The sequence below is a fragment of the Cetorhinus maximus genome, unplaced genomic scaffold (assembly GCF_964194155.1).
Source record: "Cetorhinus maximus unplaced genomic scaffold, sCetMax3.hap1.1 HAP1_SCAFFOLD_458, whole genome shotgun sequence".
Classification (NCBI taxonomy): Eukaryota; Metazoa; Chordata; class Chondrichthyes; order Lamniformes; family Cetorhinidae; genus Cetorhinus; species Cetorhinus maximus.
In genome coordinates, this window is record NW_027596402.1 from 185,562 (window position 1) to 196,497 (window position 10,936).

Consider the following 10,936-nt stretch of genomic DNA (forward strand, 5'->3'; position numbering starts at 1 on the left):
GTACAGCTACAACACTGACATCTACCCGGCTATGTGGAAAATTGCCCGGATTTGTCCTGTACACAAAAAGCAGGAAAAATCCCATCTGGCCAATTACCGCCCCATCAGCCTACTCTTGGTCATCAGTAAAGTGATGGAAGGGGTCATCAACAGTGTTGCCAAGCAGCACTTGCTTAGCAATAACCTGCTCACTGATGCCCAGTTTGGACTCCGCCAGGGTCACTCAGCTCCTGACCTCATTACAGCCTTGGTTCAAACACGGATAAAAGAGCTGAACTCCAGAGGTGAGGTGAGATTGACTGCCCTTGACATCAAGGCTGTTTTTGACTGAGTGTGGCATCAAGGAGCCCTAGCAAAACTGGAGTTAATGGGAATCGGGAGAAAACCTTCCACTGGTTGGAGGCGTACCTAGCACAAAGGAAAATGGTTGTGGTTGTTGGAGGTCAGTCATCTTGGTTCAGGACATCAGTGCAGGAGTTCCTCAGCGTCGTGTCCTCGGCACAACCATCTTCAGCTGCTTCATCAATGACCTTCCTTCCATCATAAGGTCAGAAGTGGGGATGTTTGCTGATGGTTGAAGATACTGAAGCAGTCCATGTCCAAATGCAGCAAGACCTGGACAATATCCAGGCTTGGGCTGACAAGTGGCAAGTAACATTGGTGCCAGACAAGTGTCAGGCAATGACCATCTCCAACAAGAGAGAATCCAACCATCGCCCCTTGACATTCAATGGCATTGCCATCACTGAATCCCCCACTATTAACATCCTGAGGGTGCCATTGACCAGAAACTGAACTGGACTAGCTGTATAAATACTGTGGCTACAAGAGCTGACCACAGGCTAGGAATCCTGTGGAGAGTAACTCACCACCTGACTCCCCGAAGCCTGTCCACCACCTACAAGGCACAAGTCAGGAATGTGATGGAATACTCCCCACTTGCCTGGATGAGTGCAGCTGCCACAACACTCAAAAAGCTCAACACCATCCAGGACAGAGCAGCGCGCTGATTGGCACCCCATCCACAAACATTCGCTCCCTCCACCACCAACGCTCAGTAACAGCAGTGTGTATCATTTACAAGATACACTGCGGGAACTCACCAAGGCTCCTTAGACAGCACCTTCCAAACCCATGACCACTACCATCTAGAAGGACAAGGGCAGCAGATACATGGGAACACCAGCGCCTGGAAGTCCCCCTCCAAATCACGCACCATCCTGATTTGGAAACATATCACCTTTCCTTCGCTGTCGCTGGGTCAAAATCCTGAAACTCCCACTCTAAAAACACTGTGGGTGTACCTACACTACATGGACTGCAGTGGTTCAAGAAGACCAGAGGCTTGGCCGAGGGGCATGGAAGCTGAACCTGCAACTGCTGACCCCAGAGAACATTGAGGAGCTCAAGAGGGATTACAAAGGTTGGAGAACCGTGAAACCCCTCTTTGAGTCCCTGATACACTGGTGGGAAGCGATCAAGGGAAACATCAAGAGGTTTTTCATCCTCAAAGGCACCCAGAAAGCTAGAAAGGAACAGAGGGAAATGTCCCGACTCCAGAAAAACATGCAGGATCTGCTCCGGCTGCAGTCGATGGGGGTCGATGTCAAGGAGGAACTCCAAGAGGTGAAGAGCCAGCAAGCCTCGCCCTTTGCCTCGGAGGCCTCCAAGATCATCTTCCGGTCCAGAGTCCGTTACATGGAGCAGGATGAGACGTGCTCACGTTTCTTCTTCCAAAAGGTACACTCTGTGATCAGCAGCCCGAAGGAAGAAGACGGCTCAGTAAAGTCATCGCCCTCCGACATTTTGAGGATCAGCAAATCCTTTTATTCCGGATTGTATGACGTGAAGCCCACGGACAGCACGGCCTCCCAGTCCTTCCTGTCCTCTATCACGGAGGTCTTAGACGACAGTACACGGGAGAGCCTGGACAAACCGCTAATTCCTGATGAACTGACTAAGGCCCTTGAGTCCTTGGAGAAGAGTAAAACTCCCGGAAGCGACGGCTAGCCGGCGGAGTAGTATTCGGCTCTGTGGGACTTGATCGGCCCAGACCTGCTAGGAGTGTACGAGAGTATGCTCCTGGCCGGTAGTATGTCAGAATCCATGAGGAAAGGCATCATCACCCTCATCTACAAGCACAAGGGGGGAAGGGGAGGAAATTAGAAATTGGCGACCCATTTCACTGTTGAATGTGGACTATAAGATTCTGTCCAAGGTCATCGCCAATCGGGTCAAATCCGCTCTGGAATTGGTGATCCACCCTGACCAGACCTGCACTGTGCCGGGCAGGAAGATCTCTGACTGCCTCGCGCTGCTCAGGGATACGATTGCCTATGTGCAGGACAGGGGTGTGGACACCTGCCTCATCAGCTTGGATCAGGAGAAGGCCTTTGACAGATTATCGCACACCTACATGGTGGATGTGCTCTCCAAAATGGGGTTTGGGGAGGGAATTTGCAATTGGATCCAACTGCTCTACACTAACATTACTAGCGCACTCTCAATCAATGGGTGGGAATCTGATAGCTTTCCGATTAAATCTGGAGTCAGGCAGGGCTGTCCTCTCTCCCCTGTCCTGTTCGTGTGTTGCATAGTACCCTTTTCTGAGTCCATCAGGAAGGATCCGGGCATAAGAGGAGTGACGATCCCAGGCAGTGGAGGCACTCAGGTCAAAGCCTCCCTGTACATGGACGACGTCGCCGTCTTCTGCTCGGATCCGCTGTCGGTGCGCAGACTGATCCACATCTGCGACCAGTTCGAACTGGCCTCGGGTACCAAGGTAAATCGTGGCAAGAGTGAGGCCATGTTCTTTGGGAACTGGGCTGACCGATCCTTTGTCCCCTTCACTGTCAGGGCTGACGGCCTGAAGGTGCTGGGGATATGGTTCGGAGGGACCAGGGCATGCGTTAGAAACTGGAAGGAGCGAGTGTCTATGGTGAAAAGGAAACTGGGCATGTGGGAGCGAAGCTCCCTCTCCAGTGCGGGTAAGAACCTGGTCATCAGGTGTGAGGCACTCTCGCTGTTGCTGTACGTGGCGCAGGTCTAGCCCATTCCACTCTCCTGCGTGGTGGCGATCACTCGAGCCATCTTCCGCTTTATCTGGAGGTCAAAAATGGATCGTGTCCGCATGGACGCGATGTACAAGCCTCTAGATAAAGGGGGAAAAAACGTGCCCAACATCGCCCTCATACCGATGGCCACCTTTGTGTGGCTGCATCAAGCGGTGTGTAGTCCCTCAGTATACAAACACCAAGTGTCACTATGTGCTGAGGTTCTACCTGTCCCCGGTGTTGCGAAGGATGGGTCTGGCCACGCTGCCGCTGAACGCTCCAAGTAGTTGGACCGTGCCCTACCACCTGTCCCTGGTGGAAAAATTTATGCAGAAAAACACCTTTGACCACAAGTCCATCAGGCAGTGGTCAGCACGTAACGTCTTAGAGGCCCTGAGGGAAAAGGAGAGGGTGGATCCTGTGGGATGGTTCCCCGAGCAGACTGTCAAAGTCATTTGGCAGAATGCCTCATCGCCAGAACTTTCCAACAAGCACCAAGACGTAGCTTGGCTGGTGGTGAGAAAGGCCCTCCCCGTCAGATCCTTCCTACACGTCAGGAGTCTCACCCCCTCTGCACGTTGCCCTCGAGGTGGCTGTGGTGGGGAAGAGACCGTTGTTCACCTCCTTGTGGATTGTGCCTTTGCAAAGAAGGTCTAGAGAGAGATGCAGTGGTTTCTGTCGAGGTTCATCCCGAGCAGTTCTGTGACACAGGACTCTGTGCTCTACGGGCTGTTCCCAGGGACACACACCGAGACAAACATCAACTGCAGCTGGAGGATCATCAACTCGGTGAAAGACGCGCTTTGGTCTGCCCGAAACTTGTTGGTCTTCCAGCGCAAAGAGTTGTCCCCGACCGAGTGTTGCGGACTGGCACAATCCAAAGTCCAGGACTACGTGCTGAGGGACGCACTAAAGCTTGGGGCAGTTGCCGCAAAGGCGCAATGGGGAAGGGCCGCTGTCTAAGACCTTTCTACCACAGCGCACCGAGGGGCTGGGAACTGTTTAAATCCCCTCGGGCTGTACAGCTCAAAATGAAAGGCTGTAAATGATTGTAATATTGTTTGTACTGATGCACCTGGTGATACATTTTGTAAAAGTTGAACCGGATTGTACCCTTGTAATGGTGTTTTTGAAATGGTTTGGAATGTGGTTGAAGATATTTTATGAATAAAGTTTATTTTTGCAAAAAAAAAAGTGTAGTAAAGGAACCACTTGAATATTGTATCTGGACTCCGAGTGTTGAAATTTTGTCCCAGAGTATTCCTCAGACCTTTCAATTGGTGCTGCGAGCAGGGCCCGAAGGATGCAGGACACCGACGGGGAAATGGGATGAGTCACAGTGTGAATTCATTTTTATTCATACTAAATCCGACTCCGTCCCGATCCAGGAAGTGTCAGGCACCCCGCGTATCAGAAACCTGGGCTCCAGGCAATAGTTCAAGGGGTGGTAAGGGTGGGGTAGTTTGCTTGTCTTATAGATTGTTATAATTACATCCGGTATTAGCCGCAAGTAACGAGTTCGGTCAGAAAGGATCCAGGGTAAGAACCGTACCGCTGACAACAACTATACCCCGACCGTCTTACCCAGAGATGGCCAGTGGTGACAAACTCGAGTGGGGACCAGAGGGATCCTTGACACAGCATTGAGCTGACAAAAATAAGAAATCGATAGGCAAAATGAGAAAGAACAATTGGAACCCATTTGACTCACCCGCTGATCAGAGAAAATGGTGGGATAATCAGAAAAAAGACAAAGATGATGAAGCCTGGATCCTAATGTTAAGACAACACATAGAGTTAAGTAAGAAAGTAAATCGAATGTTGGCCAACAAATCCCAAAATGAAGAGCTGGTCCAGGCAAAAAATCTCATGTCAGTTTCGGCAGCTTTACCACAGCCACCAGTAGCTGCACAATACGCAGATAATATAGATTGGAACGGGCTGGTGGAACAGGCGGCAGGATATGAGGAACAACGGGAAGCGGGTTGGGAATCACCACCACCATAACCCGTGGCCCCAATTAAGATAGAGCTTGTGCCCCCGGTGCCCGGACAACCAGGCAGACCAGGCACAGCAGCAAGCTGATTTCCGAGCCTTTAGAGCAGAAATGGCACAAGACTTAGGGCAAGCCCCATAAAACAAGAAAAGGGCGAGAGTGCCCATGAATATGGCAATCGGAAGTTTGAGGCATATTGTAACTACGGGGGTGTAGGTGCTGCGCTGAACCGAGACGATGTACAGTTTATGCAATTGTACAAGGATGGCCTTAGCCTGGCCCACCAGGCAATCCTAGACACCGGGCCCGGGCCCACCAGGCAATCCTAGACACCGGGCCCGGGCCCACCAGGCGATCCTAGACACCGGGCCCGGGCCCACCAGGCCATCCTAGACACTGGGCCCACCAGGCCATCCTAGACACCGGGCCCGGGCCCACCAGGCCATCCTAGACACCAGGCCCGGGCCCACCAGGCCATCCTAGACACCGGGCCCGGGCCCACCAGTCAATCCTAGACACCGGGCTAGTAGACAAGAACACATATGATCGAGGAAGATGGGCCACCGGGGTAGATAACCACATAGGGAAAACTAAGATAAAGGTGTCGGCAGTGAGGTTACAAACCCCACTGAAATGGTGGCCACTGCAGCAGCCGTTCCTAAACCCTAGGTGTGCTTTAATTGTAAAAACCCGAACATAAAATATTTACAGTGTTAGATGTAGCCAATGGATTTTGGTCGATACCACTGGACCAGGAATCCCAAGATAAATTCGCTTTCACAGTGGGAGGGAGACGGTGTACATGGGCGAGGCTCCCACAGGGATTCCACAACAGCCCCAACGTCCTCCATCGGGTCACGAGTGAGAAGCTGAGTCCGTGCGACGTAGAGTCTAACAACAGTACAATCTTATAATATGCAGATGATATCCTAATAGCGTCAGAATCGGAAAGGGGCCACATCGGAGCTCTCCTGATAGTCATAAGGACACTGAAAAATGCTGGATTTAAGATAAACCCCTTTATGAGTTGCTGACCGGGAGGGCGATGCGCTTGCCAGAGGGCAGAGCCACCGGAAGTGAGGATATGGGACCCATCAGAGATAAAATTAAAAATGATATTAAGCAATTGGATGGACAGCTAAAGGAATTACAACAGGAAGTGAAGGACCAACAGGCTATCAGGGATTTAGAAGAGAGGACAAAAGGGGGACCCCCGTCACCACCGGCTGAGGTCGGAGACATGGTGTTTGTTCAAATCACCCCTAGCCAACCAGGTTTTGCCCCAAAATGGACTGGACCGTACGGAATTATTCACGTGCCTGCGCCGATATGAAGGGAAAAGCTAGGTGGAAACACTGGTCACAACTGAAAAGGTATGATGTAAGTAAGAAAGACTAAATTACCAGGCAGTGGGAGGAAAACGGGCAACGAGCAGTCCGTACTGTGTTAGCCAAGTGGTTTAGGATTCATTCCCGATCTGGAGGACTGGCCATCTGAAAGAGAAAAGGGGGAATCCTCAACTACGGGGAGGGTCACCGTGGGCTGTGCACAAGGAGGGACGTAAAGGAGAAAGCTACAGTGTGTGAGAGATACAGTGTGTGAGAGATTTTTCGCAATTTACCTTCACACCCCAGGAGAACAACAACTGGGGTCACTGTCCCGGGGAGGAAGACTTGGGAATGACAGATACCTGGCATTGGATCTTGAGGGCCAAACACGGAGAGTTGACTGCAACGGCGGACCCCCGGACCGACACCACCCTGCTATCACAGGACACGACGACACCACAGAGACTATCTTGCCCAGACATGACCCCTGGGCCACAGAATGGACTGCTACTGTATACGGACGATGAACTCTTGTATGATAATGTTAAACATGAAATTGTACAGGTAATTGTGAACCTGGCAGGTATGCAACTGCCTGAGTATTGCAGTAACCAAGCGCCCCTACGAAAACTGTACAAATTACTGAGTAAGGCTGTGATTAATCAGCCGGCCGACGCCACGGGTGCCACTAGATTCAGGGGACATCCTGCTTTCCACCGCCAGAAGAGAGAGTTAGTTAACAATGTACTGACAGGGGTGAACACAGGGACTTCCCTGGTAAACTCTCTCGACATTCAAGGAATCAACTCCGAGGTCACGAATCTTAAAGGGATCATGAGGCAGCTTGCTCATAAGAGTAGCGAGGGGTGGTGAAACGGCAGCGGCCCTAGGGGGCAAGAGTGTGGCATCTGTATTGGAAAGCGTACACGTTATAGAGACCCATGCTAAAGCCACCAGCCAATTAATAGAAAGGGAGGAACGACAAGAGGGCAGCACCTAAAAAAGCCAGCTTACGGCCAGTGGCTGATCGGGCAATTAAGACAAAATCTGGGCCAGATCCAAAGTGGGGAGGTACCGGGCTGGATCAACAGTGCCCGGTTGTGGGGGATGGCCAAGAACCCAGGCATCATCGACGCATGTACATTGAAAGGAGTGACCAGGGTGTATGCGGTGATTCAGAAGTGCACCTCAAACCAAATGAACGTGTTAGGTATGGGCAATCCCCTCAGTCACAGCAGACACGGGCCCACACCCTCAGTACCGAGTGGAGAACATTGGGTTAATCCGAGACAATGACTCCCTCCGGTACCACCCCATAGATATGCATGCCATACGCAAGAATGAGGGCATACACAGGGTATCACTGAGCGGCTGCAGATGGAAAGGTAGCCTCACAATTTGCTCCCATCCAGTTGGAACGGGGGGGGGTGCTGGACAAATGCGGGTACAACCGAACGGAGGGTTGTATATTAGAAATTACCCACAGAGAAAACCATCACACCCGCTCAGGATACAAGGGAACCCCGGCTCCCAGTTACTATCAGACACAGCGTGAATAATGTACGTCCAACAAAGGGGTCAGGTCTCAGTCAACGCCTCCGACACACTCCACCATGCCCTGGAACACTATGAGGAACCTAAGCAGGCCCCAATTCCCCACCTTCCCGAAAGTCTGACAAAGTTTAAAGGTGACTTACGAAAGGTGAGGAATCAGCATTACGTGTTACAGGCGGTGTTTAAAAGGCTAATCAATGATACGGAAGAGCACTTGAGAGATCCGACGGTGGGAGCAAGTGTGGGAATGGGGGCTGAATGTGGACATACACCCCTGGATAAGAATAAGCTCTCATATACTCGTCGCAGTGCAGCTAGTGTTAGCATTGTTTAACTCTAATTCTTTCAATGTCTTCTCCAGACAATCCAAAAAGTACCAGGGGACCATGAGTGGCGTACTGAGAGGCTGCAAGGAGACATTTGCGTTACATTATGGGACCAGCAACACTCACACACACACAGATTACACAATCCACACTGACATCACTAAAAATCACAGACGGAATCTCAGTAACAATCCACATGCTTTGCACAGTCTTGTGTTGGGGGTTTAGTGTTTGATATTTCGAACTGCAGTGACATTCCCGACAAGATGAGTTAAAGTTTTAACATTAACCAGAAAATGGCTGAAACATTGTTTTCCTGGGGTGAACACGTCAAAGGACAGGAAGAATCAGAAAGTTGTCCTGCCCTGGGATTAACATATCAATGGACAGGCCTCCTGGGGAGCAGATTGAGAGACATCCCAACATGCCAGGGGTGGAGTCTGCAAACTGCTCATTCAGGATATACCTGGCTAGGAACCCAATCCGAAAACCGCCTCCAGAGTGCGGAGCTAGTCCCCACTCTGGCTTAATGTGCGTGTGTGTTCCCTCTGTCTCAATCTGCTTTATAACTCTTTGACTTGTTTGTATTTGGATGTTGCTGAGTTGTAACTGAGAGTGATTCATTGGCTCTTGCGTTATTTTGTTTGAAAATGTTCTTTGCTCTCTGTTTTAATGGAATTAATTTTCTCCCCCACCCCTCAAAGAATTTTTATTTTGAAACCTGCAATCTGAAGATCCAGACTGGGACAAGGACTCTTCTTCTTCAGGAGTTTCCTGAGACCTTCTCCAAGGCCGTGCTCCATGGGCCCACGTGAGTTTGTGTCCGTTTCTTACCCCGAGATTTCAATTCCTCTCCGGGACCCTGGTTTTCGGTGGCTCCGGTTAACCAGTTCCTGTTGGACTGTGGGCCTGGAGTTTCAAAAAGAAAATCTTGGGGTTAAAGTAGCCCAGCCTTGCAATCTAAAACTTACATGTTAGCCTCCAGTGTGTGAGGAACAGGAGCCCCACAAGAGGAAATGAAAAGTCCTAAAGTGAAGCTGCCTAAAATCTTGTTATAATTCAGGGATAATGCGTGTAATTTGGGCTGCGCAATCATTCTGACGGTTAAACGGGATTCCCGGTGGTCATTTTACTGAGGGTTTAGGTTTCTATCTGCCTTTCTCCAGTTTTCTTTCTGTTTATTTCTTCGCTTTGCGCTATTTAAGCCTTCAAGGAATAATCACAGGTGAATTGATGGACCCACAGCAGGGGAAGTGAGCTGCAGAAGGGGCAGGGAAAGACTTTACACATGGGGAGAGGAGGCAGGAGTTTCAGAAGGTAGGAGTCACACAGGGGGCTGATTAAGGGGGAGATTATACAGAGGAGGTGGGAGGCTGCTGTTCGTTTCGGAGGGGGGGTAATTTGAATGAACATGGGGACAGGGTGCTTGTTCATGTTTGAAATAGTGAGGGGTCGCTGCTACATGTTTAAAATGGTGAATGCATATGAGTTAATAGCTGACTGATATGAGTTTGTATTTATACAGACGTCCAGAGAGATAGGGGGTGGGGCGGTGCTGGGAGTGTGGGGACTGTTGTGATGGTGGGTTGGGTGTTAGATGGGGGTTGTTTGAGAGAGATTTTTGAGTGGGCAAACGCGGGGTTAAAAATGGCGCGAGTAATTTGGCGGCCACAAAACAAACGGTCTGGCGAAAATGATGCAGAGATGGAATAATTGCCGGCTGATAATGACAGGGAGGAAAAGAATGGGGGTTGGATAATATTTGCGAGGAGGAAAGAAAAAACTAAATAACCAGTCCAGTATAGATTTTGAAGAGCACACATTGGGGGTTATATATTTCTTTTTTCAGAAAAGGTTGCTGACAGGAAATAGAAGAGAAAATGAAAGATATGATGAAATCTATTTTTTGAATTGTGAATCAGGGGAGAGCGCGAACGCAGTCCCCCACTACCACAAATTTTGCAGTCGAGTATCCCGCATTTGGGGACATCGCAGGCGTTAGCACACCCGAAGTGCAATGGGCTAGCCTCGTCCTGGGAGAACCTTTTTTTTCTTTTTTTTGCAAAAATATACTTTATTCATAAAATATCTTCAATCACATTCCAAACCATTTCAATAACAACATTACAAGGGTACAATCCAGGTTAAACTTTTACAAAATGTATCACCAGGTGCATCAGTACAAACAATATTACAATCATTTACAGCCTTTCATTTTGAGCTGTACAGCCCGAGGGGATTTAAACAGTTCCCAGTCCCTCGGTGCGCTGTGGCAGAAAGGTCTTAGACAGCGACCCTTCCCCATTGCGCCTTTGCGGCAGCTGCTCCAAGATTTAGTGCATCCCACAACACGTAGTCCTGGACTTTGGATTGTGCCAGTCCGCAACAATCGGTTGGGGACAACTCTTTGTGCTGGAAGACCAACAAGTTTCGGGCAGACCAAAGCGCCTCTTTCACCGAGTTGATGATCCTCCAGCTGCAGTTGATGTTTGTCTCGGTGTGTGTCCCTGGGAACAGCCCGTAGAGCACAGAGTCCCGTGTCACAGAACTGCTCGGGATGAACCTCAACAGCAACCACTGCATCTCTCTCCAGACTTTCTTTGCAAAGGCACAATCCACAAGGAGGTGAACAACGGTCTCTTCCCCACCACAGCCACCTCGAGGGCAACGTGCAGAGGG

General features: G+C 50.1%; 1 pseudogene; it reads right to left on the reverse strand.

Annotated features, from left to right (window-relative positions):
• Nucleotides 1-10,176: 10,176 nt before the first annotated feature.
• On the reverse strand, nucleotides 10,177-10,328 carry LOC144673757 (U1 spliceosomal RNA; annotated as a pseudogene).
• Nucleotides 10,329-10,936: the final 608 nt, after the last annotated feature.